This window comes from Pinus tabuliformis, chromosome J (assembly GCF_031772625.1).
Source record: "Pinus tabuliformis cultivar Carrire ecotype Pingquan chromosome J, CPIR1, whole genome shotgun sequence".
NCBI lineage: Eukaryota > Viridiplantae > Streptophyta > Pinopsida > Pinales > Pinaceae > Pinus > Pinus tabuliformis.
In genome coordinates this window covers 401,915,083-401,931,427 of record NC_142295.1, presented here as the reverse complement: position 1 = coordinate 401,931,427, position 16,345 = coordinate 401,915,083, and the positions used below count along the sequence as shown (strand labels likewise).

Below are 16,345 nucleotides of genomic sequence, written 5' to 3'. Positions count from 1 at the left end.
GCCAAAGTGTCAAGACACAAGAGAGGTGTGGGCCTCTCGAATTACATGTACTCTTTCTCTTGTGGGAATACACAATTTACCAAGGTGATACAACAATTTCCCCTGCAAGTGATAGTTGTCCACCTATGAACCATGGGTTAGTTTTGCATAAACCTCCTTAAAGTCATCATCATTAGCATATTGTTCAGCATAAATTTCAAAAGATAACGAAGCATTATGCAAAATAACAGAAGCAGAAATAGGAGGGCAAGATAGCATATCGACCACTTTATTGCTAGTGCCCTTCTTATACTTTATTACCAGATGAAACTGTTGAAGAAAGCCCATCCACTTGAAATGACGAGATTGCTACAACTTGGTTTGTGACTGAAGGCACTGCAAGGGTTGATGATCTGTATGGATGATGGTCTCCTTGCCGATCAGGATGTGTTTCCACTTTTTCACACTCTGCACCAAGGCATAAAGCTCCTTGTCATAGGTGGGATAGTTTATCATAGCTTAAGAAAACTACTCAGAATGGTAACAAATCAGCTTCTTTTGCTGCATTAGTACAACTCCCATGGCATAACAATTGGCATCGGTTTTGATCTCAAATGGCTGTTGGAGATCAGGTAAGGCTAAGACTGGTGCGGTGCTAATTTTTTTCCTTCACCATTTCGAAGGACTTCTATTGTCTTCCTCACCATTGGAAGACCTATTTCACACTTGTCAATGTGTGCAGAGGTGCTGCAATAACAGAGAAATTAGCAATAAATCTCCTCTAATACTGGACTGCACCAAGAAAGCTACAGACCTCAGTTACACTAGTAGGATTAGGCCAATTTACAATTGCTTCAATTTTAGCGGGATCAATTTTTAACTAACCATGACCAACAATATGACCTAGGTAACCCAAAGAGGTTTTCCTGAACTCTCACTTTGACAATTTTAAAAAGAGTTTTTCTTTCTTTAGCACATCAAGCACTTTCTTTACATGACTCACATGTTCAAACCAACTTTTGCCAAAAACTAGTATATCATCTAAATACACAAGAACAAACTCATCAATGAAAGGCTGACATATATCATTCATAACCTGCATAAAGGTGGATAGAGCATTGCAAAGCCCGAATGGCATCACCATCCATTCGAACAGCCCTTGCTTGGTTTTGAAAGCGGTTTTCCACACGTCCTGCTCCGCAATTCTAACCTAGTGATAACCACTACGCAAATCCAACTTTGTGAAATAAACAACATTTTTTAATTGATCCAATAAATCATCTATGCGTGGGAGGGGATAGCGATTTTTCACCAATATTTTGTTGAGCACGCAGTAGTCCACGCACATCCTCCAGCTATTGTCTTTCTTTGGCACTAGAATGATCGATGAACCACATGGAGAGGTACTCAACCTGATTACACCTTGGTCCAGCAATTCCTGCACTTGCCTCTTGATCTTCTCCATTTCAACTGCCGACATCCTGTACATGCCGATATTTGGCAGAGGGGCATCATGCAATAGTTGGATTTCGTGTTGGATTTCCCTCTTCGGAGGTAGTCCCTTCGGCTCCTCAAACAGTTCATTATAATCAGAAATTAATTCCATTAATTCCCGTTGATGCTTCCCATCGCAGCGCTGAAACGCATCAGTAAATTCGGCCCCTTTCTCCCTTACGACCATAAGCATGCATTTTTTACTGGAATTCGCCAGTCGTTTCATCTGCCTAGCGCGTACGAGGCTGGCATTAATCTTATTTTGATGAACCCACACTATGTATTCTACCCCATCCTTGGTGATGTGATATTTATTCTCATGGTAGAAAAAGACTGCTTTTCTATCATACAGGTAAGGGTTCCCTAATACCATGACACAGATATCCAGTGGTATAACATCTAACTCTTCTTTGTCTACCAGCTTGGACGCAATCACAAATTTGACCTTACACTATTGGGTTACATTCAATTTAGCTTTATCATGTATCCATCCCATCGGGTAGGGCTTTGGGTGTGGTTTTGTCTCTAAGCCAAGCTTCTTTACCAGGGATTCTGCAATTAAATTTGCTTGGGACCCAGTATCAAACAGAGTTTCAACCTTGGTATGCTTTACTACAACTCTGATATGAAATAATTCAATTCTTTTTCTATCATTAGAGAGGGACTCATCTACAGAACTGGTGCTTTCATGCGATTTAGAATCAATAGGAGGTGTAAGGGTACCTTTTGTTCCCACTATTGTGACCAGCGCTTCATCTCCTGAATCTGATCCAAGGTCTTGCTATGCTGATGCCACTGTTTTTTTGCTTCCCTTTTCCTCCGTACTTCTTTGGACACTTTTCTGGGTGTTGCTTCCAACACTAATCATCATCATGGCCTTCTTTCTTGCAGTGATTGCAATAAGGCCGCTCACCCTCTTTGGTTGTTGTTGTTTTCTTCTCCTTCCCTTTCCATTTCGCTTTGGATTTTCCATTGGGAGGTTTAAATGGTGGCTTTCTGGATTGATCCTCTCTTTCATTCTTGCCCCTATTCTCAATATGAATTGCTTTTACACTAGCTGAATTAATAGTGGTTGGTTCAAACAATAATAATGAATGCCTGATATAACTATGCAGTGAGCCAATATACTTAGTTACAGCTTCAGGTGCATCAAGTGCAATACCCAAATTCAGTGCTTTCTTCCTAAATTCTTCTGTAAAAATCTGAACATCTTGCCCTTTGCCTTGCCTTAAGTATTTCCAATTCATCAAAGCTTTCTGTTTGTATCCTAAGGGATAAAATTGTTCCTTTAACGCAGAAGTAAAATTAGACCATGAGGAAAATAGCTTACCCACATTTTTACTTTTCTGCAATTTTCTCTCCCACCAAACGAGAGCTGTGTTGCCCAGCCATAGAGAGGCCAGCTGGATTTTGGCCTCATCCTCTATGATTTGTTGAATCTTGCAGTAAACCTCAATCTTCCTGATCCAATTATTAAGCTTTTCTATGTTACTTTCACCATTAAACATAGGAAGATCAAATTTAACATCTAATTTAAAAAAAGGTTTCTTAGATGCATCCCTTGGATATCTCTGATTATGGTGGTGAGAGGAAGAAGCACCTTCACTCCTAGAAGGAGAAGGAGGGGGGTCTTCTCCACCATTCCTATGTGCTAAACCTTGTTCTTCTGGATTTCTCTCATATGCTTTTCCAGTCTTATAACCAGCTAATTGATATTCTCTGCCATTAAATAGAAAGTATTTCTGAAATTACGCCCCTCTTCAATATGAGCTTCGTCTTCAATCATGTTTCTTCTCCGAGGTTCATGCCTTGCCTTTGGATCGAAAGGTTCTAGATTCCCTTTGCCTCTTTGAAGTATGCCTCTTGTTAGCATGCAAACATGCAATTCACATCTAAAAAGCCCTTCTCTGATACCACTTGATCCAGGATGTTTTTGCTTATAGATGTATAGAAAAGAATCACATGTAAAATTGCAGCTTAACACAAAAATGTGAACATAAGAAAAGAAGAAGTAAACACATAAAAGGCACAAAAGAAGACATCAAGGCTTGATAACAGAGTTCGTCCAATTCGGACTACGTCTCCAGGCCTAGCTCAACAATGGGGAGGGCTTTCTTATTAAATGGCATGAAAGAAAAGAGAATTACAATCATCAATTGTCCACAAGAGGCTTATACCTCCAATTTGCAATATGGCCTGTGAAATGGATGCCTTAGAGGGAGAGGTAAGCAACACCAAAGCGTCCCGTAGCAATCAAAGGGACTGGAGTCATGTAAACTATCTAAACACAGAAAAATAACACTCTCGGCCTCCTACCAATGAAGCAGCGTGCTGCCTGAAATGCCTCCTCCGCTCTTTCCAATTGTCGTGGTTTTATAATGGATTATTTGGACAGAATCCCATTCAAATCGGGGCTTGTCTGGCTCATAATGGAGGCCTGTATCGTGGATGGATCGGCGGGCGCAACCACCTCTTTAAATGGTATTTTTATCGTTGAGGCGATAAGACCTCAAAATCCCGAAAAACACTGAAAATCCAGTCCAAAACCATTCACCTGGACTTCAAAAAACATCAAATCAGGCATATAATCCATATCGGGTCCGCACTGAGGTTGCAATTGGCGTATCGGGGGTGTACAGTCCTGATTATTGATCGTCGATCACCAATATTGGCATTAGCTAATCGCATTAGCGTTCCCTCGTATATCGCGTTGATTGTGATTTCACCGATCATTTAATCGCCAATCATGTAATTGCCAATCGCTCTGCCTGCTCGCCGATATATGTAAGACCTTCGATCCGATTGCCTCCGATCAGCCGATCTGATTTGATCGGAGATCGGCAATCGTGGGTTCCACTTCTCCTCACTTAAGTCTATCTCTATGCAACTTCCAATTGTGATTTGGCCTTAAATGCTTAAGACCCATTTTCAAAGGAAAATCCTCATTTTCTTAAGGATCAAAGAATCCTTCTTTTAGCAATAACTCCATCATCCGGACTCGGATTGAAGTACCGTTTGCGCCATTGGAATCAGGAAGATGAGATCTACATTTTGGTCCTAAGTTGACTTCATTCCAATCACTTTGATTTCTGAGTTTCCATGCCATTGTATCTGAAGATCCACCTGGATCAATGTACCAGACATGACAATATTGCAAATATTATTCCTTTGGCATGAGATTATGAATTCAGGGAAATTTATACTCATATTTTTCAAGTGGATATGCCAATATTAGACATAGGTTGTGGAATGCCCATAAGATTAACATGAATATGTAGGGGTTTTATAAAACATAGCATAATAGTGTATATACCCTTTAAGCGATACCACCTGTTGGCATTATGATTCAGGTGTTGTACTTGATGGCAAACGCCTTCAGGTGGTAAATCAAGAAGGACGCAGGAAATTTTGTTCAGCAAGCGCGTCCCCGCAGGTATTCCATACAGAACCCGCGTCTAGGGACGCCGGCCAGCCGTTCAGAAGGTGCGTCCGCCCAGTGCACACATTTCAAGGTAGAGAAAAGCTCGTGGGGGCTTCTTGTGTGGTATCTAGCCGACGGTTGCGTGTTTCTCTGGTGTCGGCTCGTGGTATTGTTCCACGCTTTGGGGAGAAGCTTGCCTATATAAAGCAAAGGAGTTCATTTGGATTAAGTATCATCTTGGTTGATCATCTCTTGGTGTGATCTAGTCCATATCTTTAAGGGTAAATCTTCTAATGGACTACGATCTATATGGCGCATGATCAGATCTGTGGATCTGAGTGTTTGGGTTGGTTCTGAAGTCCTCTTATCTTCTATATCTAAAGGGACGCAGATTCAGTGAAGGGAAAGTGCGCCGGGACGCAGTACAGTAAAGGATCAGGTGCGTCTCTGAAGCGAAGGACGCGGCGCGACTGTGGTATTAGGTGCGTCTCTGAAGCGAAAGACGCGGCGCGATAGTGTTGATGTGTGCGTCGGTCGCAGACAAGCAAAAGGAACAGTGCGTCTGCACGCAGAACAGCATAAGGTATACTGCGTCCAGTCGCAGGCCACAGAAAGAAAATATGCGTCCCTGTCTCAAGATGATCTGTTAACTGTATATTTCTGTTCATAAGGTGTTCTGGGTTGTTTCTGTAATTACTGATCTGATATCTGTTGTAGACTGTATCTGTTGTATACTTGTTGATCATTTTGAAAAGAAGTAGGGGGTTGTAGCTCCCTTCCAGGAGAAGTCTGGAAAACGAGAAAGAGTTGTAGCTCTTTGCAGGTTGCAGCCTGCGTGCTGGTAAAGGACTGCACCAGTACAAAATCATTGTAAAAAGATTTTCTTGAAAGAAGATAGAGACATTATTGCAGCAGGTGGTTTTTCTCCCGCATTGGGTTTCCACCTTACATCTTGTGTTCTTTGGTGTGACTGTCTATTTTCTTTATTCATGCTCATTGTTTTATGGTACTGATATGCAAGAATATTTCAAAAGATCAAATAAGGAAGATTTGGTAAATTGCTAGATAATACTGATTCCCCCCCCCCCTCAGTATTATTTCCAACACCACCAAGTTGATTAACGATCGACTCATTGCATAAACAATATTATGTTAGGACCTGGTTCTCAAATATGTAATATATGACAACATTAACAACCTTGCAATGACAAATACTATATAGGACTTGCAGTTATGATACAAATAGTTACAAAGCTATCACATGAAGGAAAGGTCTAAAGGTTGTGACTTTATCAAATTGATGGTCAATCAATTGTGTATAGGGAGATTTTATATCATGTGAGTGACCAATTCAATAGTACCTTGAATAATCACAATGATAGTTTGAAATGTGAGGGAAGAAGTAATATACAAATTAAGGAAATAAAAAACCACATTCAGTACATAGGTATTAAAGCTATGAATCCTTAATCCAAGGGAGGCATGAAGCTTTTAGCATGAGGGAAACTCAATTCACAACCCAATTCAAGACAACATAACCAAAAATTATGTCAAAAGAGTCAAATAGAGAATTAGATGTACCTATTGACTTTGTTCAGGCCTGAAACTGAGGGCTCTTAAGGGCTTGAGAAATACTGAGTACAAAGAGTCATTTTGAGATAAAGAGTAAATTTAAACCCATGCAATAAAATAGCACAGAACAATGTCTAAGTTGATGGTGATTTGGTGATTATCAAAACCAAGGCCCATCATATTCTTGTATGTGCAAAAGAAAAAACTTGGAGAGAAAACCTATGCTAAAAAAGTATTTTGATTAAAAAATGTCAAGCCAACATTTAGTGAGGAGCATTTAATCAACAAAACAAACGATGCTCTATGTTAAGTGAGATGATATGTGATCCAAGATAGTAACGAAGCCTGCTATTTACATCATATATATATATATATATATATATATATATATATATATATATATATATATATATATATATATATATATATATATATATATATATCTATTGTGCACAAGAAATTGTGGTGGCAGAAAAGCGACTGATATTACGAATATGCAAGGATGGTAGTTGGAAATTCCATAAGGGAGCAATTGATGCCAGTCATACAGTCAAATAAATGCATTGATTTCATTTGATCACAAACATAGGGGAAATCGGGGAAGGGGATTCACACATGCATTTTCAAAGAAATATGAATGATAAATCAATAGCCTTACATTCCACAATTTTCCCCAGAAAGGGAACATACCTTGCACTTTTTCGCCTAAGTTGGAGATGTAGATAGGTTCAACAATTACTAGTTCTTGGCACTCTCCCAATTTTTTTCCATTTATCACAAAACTTACGCTAGGTGGAGAGAACAGAGGGAATGAAAAAAATAGTTGAAATGAGAACAGAGGGAATGTTATGAATGCTATGAATAAGAATTGCATAGGAGGCACCCAGTTCAAGCTTCTAATCATTTTAGAGAGGAGGAGAGGAACTGGAAAGAACGGATGGAACATTTTCCTATATTGATCAAGGGAATGTTAAAGTCCTATCAAATTAAGGTTGTAAAGTGGTTGATTTCTCTATGGAAAAATGGGCTCAATAGAATTCTGGCAGATCAAATGGGTATAGGAAAGACGGTGCATACTATTGGTCTCCTTGCTCATTTAAGACCCTTAATACCCTTAACAAAACCTCAAAGGTTTGAAGCATGAATGAAAAGCCCACGACCTTCTTGAAGTAAATTCTCCAATGAAACAAGACTATGAAAATTTATCTTGAGCCCAAAAGTTGTGATGGAACCATGTTACAGGATGGTTAGGAATCACTTTATGTAAAAGAGGAATTTCAAAACCCCTTTGCCACTAGAAAACACATATAATAGTCCTTCAAATATTCACAGTAGGCTCAAAAAATTCATTTTGAAAACTATAAACGATTTATGTAACTAATGAGGTTTGAAACCCTTTGATTTTAGATGTGAGAAGCCCTTGATGGCTTGCGGGTTTCAAAGAGAAAAACACGATGAAATGATGAGCAATTTTTTTTTTTTTTATTTAATGCCCAAAACCCTTAATGAAAATTCCACTCCTTGTAAGGCTTGTGGTTATGTGGCTTTCAATGGAGGGAAGAAAGAGCCAAATGAATGTCTCCAAAAAAATAAAGGCACGATGATAAACCCGGTCGTGAGGCTGGGTAAGGGCTAAACCCTTCGTCTTCACTCGGTTTCTTTATTCCAGAGTGATCCAGCCTGTAAAAAAAATAACCTTGAAACCTAGACTATTGGTCTCCTTGCTCATCTCAAGGGGATGGGCATGCATGGGCCCTTTTTAATAGTTGATCCTCTTTCAACTCTCTCAAATTGGGTAAATGAAATCAATAGGTTTTTTCCAAGCATGAATGCTATAATCTATCTTGCCTCCAAAATTGAGTAACAAGAGTTGAGGAAAACCCACATGCCTTACACAGTGTGCCCAACATTCCTTGTCATTTTCGCTTAATATGAGGTTGTTTTGAATGATAGCAAGGCTTTGGTTTGCTATGATTGGAAATATATAGTTGTTGATGAGGGACACCGATTAAACAACTCCAACTGCAATTTGTTGAGGGAATTGAAAACCTTACCTGCTGAAACAAAGTTTCTTTTGATTGGGACACCCCTACAAAATAATTGGGTGGAACTTTGTTCCTTTTTGAACTTCATTTTGCCTCAAATATTCACATAACATGAAGAGTTTGAATCTTGGTTTGATCTAGCTGGGAAACAAATCAATGGGATGAGGCAGGAAGAAATTGAAGAGAAAATACAAGTTCAAGTAATTTCAAAGCTTCATTTGATCCTTAGACCATTTCTTCTCAGAAGGTTGAAAGAAGAGGTTGAGCAGTCCCTGCCCAGGAAAAAAGAGATAATTTTATATGCAGATATGATAGAACATCAGAAGAAGATCAAAGATCATTTGGTCAACAGAACACTTGAGGTTTGTTTTCAGTTTGATCAAACATTTGAATATCCACCAGTGGAGCAGTTGGTTAAACAATGTGGTAAACTTGGTTTGCCAGACAGGTTATTAACACATTTGAAAGCTCAGAAACACAAGAGGTTGATATTTTCTCAATGGACTAAAGTTCTTGACTTTATGGGATACTATCTAAGTGTGAGAGGATATGAAGTTTGTCCAATTGATGGAAGTGTTAAGCTGGAGGATAGGAAAAATTAGATAAGGGATTTCAATGACCCAGATATCAACTTTTGTATCTTTTTTCTAAGCACACGCGCTGGTGGTCTTGGAATCAATTTTACTGCTGCAGACACTTTTATTATCTATGATAGTGATTGGAATCCTCAAATGGATATGCGAGCTATGCATCGATGCCACAGGATTGGAAAAACATGACCTATACTTATTTATAGGCTTATCACAACCCATTTTGTTGAGGGTCGCATGCTTAAAGTAGCGTTTGGTAACTTAAAGTTGGAGCATTTGGTGATTGAGAAAGGAAAATTTTGTCAAGAACGAAATACCAACATGCCAGAGGAATTAGATCTACTTGCTTTGATCCAACAAGAAAAAGATGAAGAGGAGGAACTCATTGAGTGTGAAGTTAGTGAATCAAATCTTATCAGGCTGATGGACCATTTTGATATGCTAAATGATTTAGCTGAACATGCAAGTGCAATGCTGATACTCTTCCTCTCATGGGACCTAGTTGTGCAAATTCTGGTACTCTTCCCCTCAAAGGACCTGGTTGGAAGGTAGCAGTACGTAGTGGACAAGGTGGGAGTATGTTGTCTTTCAATTGAAGGCTAGCAAAAATTCTCTTCTGATACCAGCGACTTGAAAAATAAATTATAATGGTCGTTTTGTTCTTCTGTTTTGGGCACATGACATTGAGAAGCGAAGCGAGAGCCGGGTTGAGGAAGAAACCCACCGGAAAGTATTGATGATTGTTCCTAATGTTGATGATCGGGACATTCTGTGCCCGTGAAACACCTGATGGACAGACGTTGAAATGGGTTTCGTTGATCGGGCTTGCATGGCTCATCTCCAAATGCAGTATTGTCGTATTGTAGTACTTGGGTTCCTCAACATATCAAAATGAAAGCGTAACAACAATATCCCCAAGAAATGGAAGAGAAACGACAGTGTGGTTGTGTTTCAAGGATGAACCATGTGGTCAAATACCATTAGATTGAATGACGAATCAGTGAACAGTGTTTGGACATGAAAATCCATAGAGAAAACACCTTGGGCATAATTATGAACACAACATTTTTATATTAAATAGTATAAAAATTCGTGACTCATAATAACGATATCATTAACACATTTTTTTGGCAACTAACTTCTATTTCTCATATATAATAGTTCTTCACTCTTTCTTAACACTTGTAGTACTTGGGTTCCTCAACATATCGAAATGAAAGAGTAACAGCAATATCCCGACGAAATGGAAGAGCAACGATGGTGTGGTTGTGTTTCAAGGACGAACCATGTGGTCAAATACCATTAGGTTGAACGACGAATTAGTGAACAATGTTTGGACATGAAAATACATAGAGAAAACACCTTTGGCATAATTATGAACACAAAATTTTTATATTAAATAGTATAAAAATTCGTGACTCATAATTACAATATCATTAGCACATTTTTTTGATAACTAACTTCTATTTCTCATATATAATAGTTCTTGACTCTTTCTTAACACTTTCAAAGTTCATAAATTCTATATATTTTAAACATAATTTGAAATTATGAATGAATTTTTTTATTACCATTAAAATTGTAAATGAATCATACATACATACATTTTAAAATTTAAATATTTAAAATACAATTTAATATTTGATCCAACTATGATATTTAAAATACAATTTAGTATTTTCAATTACATCCAACTATCTTTCAAGGTAACAATATATCACAACCTCTTCATTTATCTCTTCCATATAAAACTCGTTGCATTGAACGATTTGGGTTAACATTTTTCTTAGGTCGATGATATGAAATTAGTAACTTTTTATTTTCTTAGATTAGACCTGTTTTTAGATTAGCTAGAGACTTTTTTGTTTGTGGGACAAGGGATTTTGTTTAGATATACTCTACATACTCTATCCTCATACACACTCTCCCTCTTGAGAAGGGTCTACGAAAATATACATACTCTACCCTCTTGACTACGCGGTCTATGAAAGCATACATACTCTACCCTCTATGGTTTTGAACCTGTGACCTTTTAGAAGGAAACACATTGCCTTAACCATTACTCCAAAGCATACATACTCTACCCTCTATGGTTTTGAACCTGTGACCTTTTAGAAGGAAACACATTGCCTTAACCATTACTCCAAAGCATACATACTCTACCCTCTATGGTTTTGAACCTGTGACCTTTTAGAAGGAAACACATTGTCTTAACCATTACTCCCACTCAAGCTGTATAAATACCTGAGAAAAAAAAAGACAATTATATGATAACTTTATACCATAAAAAAATTATAAACACATTTGCAATTTGTTATATAACATTTTGTTATTTACATTTGTAAATTACTACAATAATATAAATATTATGCCATCTATTGATATAATTTAATTTAGATTGTTTTTAGTAATTATATTTAAATTATTAGATAAATATATTTTAATCTAATAATAAATAAATACAACATAAATAGATAAATATTTAATATTCTTTTGGAATTAATAGTATAACATTATTGTGGAACTGCTCTAGAGTCCAATATGATAGTGATATTATAAAACATTATGTAATGCATGATGTAATGTAATGTTATCTTGATCGGTCAATTAAAATAATAAAAATGCTATGTGATGTATCATCTAATGTTTCATTGACTTAAATTAATATAATGAAATAAAAATTATAATATAATTTTATATATCATTTTTGAATTTATATGAAATTTTATTAATTTTGGTTGGGTACTTTAGGTAAACTTGATAGATCAGGTTATTTGTGGTTTTTAAGTTCCATATTTATAAAAACATATTGTATTAATGTGCAATATAGCTTATTTAAAAAAGAAAATAAATCCCTAAGGGCACATCCAAAAAACAAAATGACTCCCTTATAAATAATTAAATTAAAATTCTAAAAATTTAAATATTTTAGTAATTATTTTTATAATTATTATTATAAAGATATAATGAAGTGAACCTAGGACCTCTAACAGAACATAAACAAGTTCAACCCACAAACGGAATAACATTTTCAATTCAAATCTAAGTCTATGTGAAGATAAACATACCTGCTGGAATATCTCGAGATGAACGCAAACTCCCAAAAATGTTTATTACTGGCTCTGAGGTCCACCGTCCACGCAATGAATTGCAGTCGGACAAGTCACGGGAACTCCACTTAAGAAATGAATGACGAGGTGGAGTGAATGTGAATGCTTGATAGCTTGCTTGCACTTGGCAGCTCACTGGAAACAGCAACCCCGTGGGCCAGCTCATCTTGTTCTTCGCAATTCGGAGCGATAATATTTTCTTAATGTTTAATAACGACGTGACATTTAATATTTTAATAATGCACGCATGCACGTAGGCAGAAATCGGCCGGGAATCCCAGGCGGTGAATGAGCTGTTCATTGTTATTATTATTTCAGGGCAGTTAACTTCAACCGGGACATTGACTACGATGTAATACGTAACTCGGTATACAGCGTAGGTTAAGTTTGCAGGAAAAGCTGAACGTAGAAGAACGGGACCGTTCCTTCCGACACGTATCATCGCATGTCGAATGGCCCCAGGATAGCTGTCTCCCGTAATGAGGGAGGTCGTCATTGTGAAGGGGATGGTAAGGAACTTCAAGGAAGGCATCTGGAAATTGCCAGTCTACAACGTAAATATATAATAATGCATGCCAGCGCGGCGCTCCTCTGTCAATCGCTTTCACCATTTCATAACAGTGTCTTTCACTTTCCCCTATTTATACATCGCTCCTCCTCATCTTCTCAGTACACAGCCTCTTCCAGTTTCCAATTTCTTCGTTCATTGTTTTTCTTGCCTCCTAGAGTGGTGTAACGAATTCTGACGCTGTTGCATTGTTTGTTTTTTTTCTTGATTGTCAAGAAAGTTTGCATTTGCTGGCTGTCTGATAGATAGGGAGTGTCGCAAGGTATTTCATTAGCTTGCCTTAAAATGGCTTGTTCTGTTTCATGGTTTCGACTTACCGCCATTCTGCATATGGCGGTTTGTATGGCGATGTTATTTGTATTTTCTGCTGCTTCTTCTGGACAGTCGAGGAAACTTGCTGCTTTGGTGGCAGACCCGGCTGTTGTTTTGACTTACCATGATGGTCCTCTGCTCTCTACCAGTGGGGTGATCACTGTCCATTTGATCTTCTATGGGCAATTCACCCCTGTTCAACGCTCCATTGTGGCAGATTTCCTGCAGTCTCTTGGGGAAAAGGCGTTAGAGGGGAAAGCAAATCAGCCCTCCGCGTCCACCTGGTGGAAGACCACCGAGAAGTATGAGGGCGCAGCCAAAAACAAGGCGGCTCCCTCCAGTGTTATAATGCTTGGAAAGCAGAAGGTGGATTCAGATTATTCCCTTGGCAAGTCACTCAAGAGGACTGACATTGCTGCTCTGGTTGAAGCGGCCGTCAAGTCGGGAGCTTTGCCTCTGCCTCTGCCGGAAAATAATGATGGAAGTGCCAATGCTGTGTATTTGGTGCTTACATCTGAGGATGTTACAGTGGAAGGGTTCTGCATGAGTTCCTGTGGATTCCATGCCAGTCTCAATCTATTATCGGACCAGAAATCAACTAGAAGCCGAATAATGGGGAATGAGGAGAAGCATCAACAGCTTCTTCCATACGCATGGGTGGGGAATTCTGCGAGTCAGTGCCCTGGACAGTGCGCGTGGCCCTTCCATCAGCCCATGTACGGACCCCAGACTCCTCCCCTGGTGGCACCAAACGGAGACGTGGGCATCGATGGCATGATCATCAACATTGCCACTGTTCTGGCAGGAGCAACCACTAATCCATTCGACACAGGCTACTTCCAAGGGGATGCTGCCGCACCTTTAGAGGCCGTGTCTGCCTGCGCGGGAATTTACGGAAAGGGGTCATATCCGGGGTTCCCAGGAGAGCTTCAGGTAGATAAAACGACGGGGGCAAGCTACAATGCCAATGGGGTTAATGGGAGGGAGTTTCTGCTGCCAGCTATGTGGGATCCGGCTACCCAATCATGCAAGACATTGATATAATCATTTTTGTAGTTGTCGCTGTCCTAAACCTGCCTAAAGAAGGCAGGGAGCAGGTAGATTTAGGCGCAGAAGAAGTGGCATCTATTATGCCGCATTTCAACAGATATTCTTTATTCTTTATAGAGATTAATACACATTCTTTTGTCTGAAATATCTTGCAAATTTGGCGAAAAGCCCTTTTAAAAACCCAGTTGTTTCATTTGCTTAGGAAGTTTGAAACATATTGAAACTAATACACCCAAGAAAAACATATTAGATGTAGTAGTTAGGATTCTCTGCCGAATTTCATTCTGCACCCATGTGACAGCTTCAATTTTTTGACTTTATTTTTCATATTACTGTTATTTTTCATGGCACGTCCCTTGTATTTTCGCTCATATGTTTAGGACGGTGTTCCTACATTTGGGCTGACATGGAATGAGCCAGGCGTGTTCTTAATAATTATCCATCAATTTAAAATTGCCATCGTTACACTGCAACGCTACCTACCATTCACACATACATTATGACACCGTTTGTAGCCTTCATCGTCAAGTTGCTTAACAAAGGTACGGCTTATAACTGTGAGACCTGGTCTACATACATTATGACACCGTTTGTAGTCTTCATCTTCCAGTTGCTTAACAAAGATACGGCTTATAGCTGTGAAACCTGGTCTTTGTATTTTTCAATGCTCATCAACTGTTGTCTCTCTCATTGTTCGTTCCCGGAATTTTTGAAACATGAATGCCCAAGCAAGGCACAACCGCCTGTCCCTGCGTCGGACTCTATGAATCTTCAATTATCTAATCAGAGTACAAAGTTGTATGCTTTGCCGTTACACCTTTTGCAGCACCCAGTTTTGTGGCCGCACACGTCGCGCCAAAACATTATGCTCACACGTCACTAGTTTAGGGTTGCGATGAAAAGAGGAATGGGTAGACAAGGCCAAAACATTATGCTGACAGATGTCATTATTGGTCACTATTAACGAATAGTGGGAAGCATATTTTGTTGTTTGGTTGATTTTGATATTGTTTTTAGAGATAAGTAAGTTTTTTATATTGTTTTTAGAGATAAGTTATGGTACAAAATGAAAGAATTAGGGGGAATATAGGGTACCTGTTCATAGGTTTTATCAGCGGGTTAGAGCCAAAATTTGAACAAAGGAAGGTATGTCTGACTAAATTTGAACAAAGGAAGGTATGTCTGACTGCTTGTGATATAGTAGTTAAACACGGATGTGCTCTTTTTCGTTAGGTTTGTTTGGTTTATATATTGATAATTTGAAGAGTGGATAAGCAATATCGAAAGAGAAGATATCTGTTGTTTGGTTTATATATTGATAAATTTGAAGAGTGGATAAGCAATACCCAAAGAGAAAACATCTAATTGGTATGATATGTGGTTAAACTATTTTTATATGCGGATGACCTTATTCTTAGTGCACTAGGTTTGAGAGATCTGGGACTCTTTTGTCAAGATGTGGGAATGCAAACAACAGGTCACTTTTCTCTTTGAGGGCAACCACTTGGAGGTTGTAGATGAGTACAAGTACTTAGGAGTTGATTTCCTCTATAGGTTTCACTCGAAGACACGTAGATCAAAGAGAATCTAAGGAGGGTAGAAGTTTCTTACCTTTTTGAGAGTAGGTGTAGACAAGCAAAACTATGAGATTGGAACACTAAAAAAACCCTCTTCAGTCCCATATGATATCCTAATAGGTGAGGCTGACATGTTTCCAATTGAGGCTTGAGCGATCATTCATTTGCTAAGTTACCTAAAGAAGGTTGAAAACATGGATAAGCACAAATAACCCAAATTGGTTGTTGAAGAAGAGCTAAATCCTTGGAAAAAGACATGGATGAAGCAAAACTGAAAGTGGTTGGGCAAATGGGACATAAATCTGCAAGATTGTCCTCAGGCTAAGGAGGAGATAAAAAAAAAGGTGTTAAAAAATTTAAGCACTGCCATGTGTACCAAACATGTAGGCAAAAAAACATATTATATTATGTCAAAGAATTTAAACCAACCGATAAACATGATGATAAAGAGTATTTGAGTAGGGAAAAGCTAAAATTTTAATTGCACAACTGAAGACTAACTCGGTCCCTAAAGAAAAATGAAAAAAAAACTTGCATCTTTTGCGACAGAAAAAAAATTAGTAGAAACATAATAACATTTTATCAAAAAATGCGCAGAAGCTATTTGTTGTTAGTTTGATAACAATC

General features: G+C 38.3%; 2 pseudogenes; both read left to right on the top strand.

The window, feature by feature from the left end:
- Window positions 1–3,664: 3,664 nt before the first annotated feature.
- Window positions 3,665–9,697, top strand: LOC149227494 (chromatin remodeling protein DDM1-like; annotated as a pseudogene).
- A 3,049-nt stretch (window positions 9,698–12,746) lies between these two features.
- On the top strand, window positions 12,747–14,286 carry LOC149227493 (protein EXORDIUM-like 2 pseudogene; annotated as a pseudogene).
- The last annotated feature ends 2,059 nt before the right edge of the window (window positions 14,287–16,345 follow it).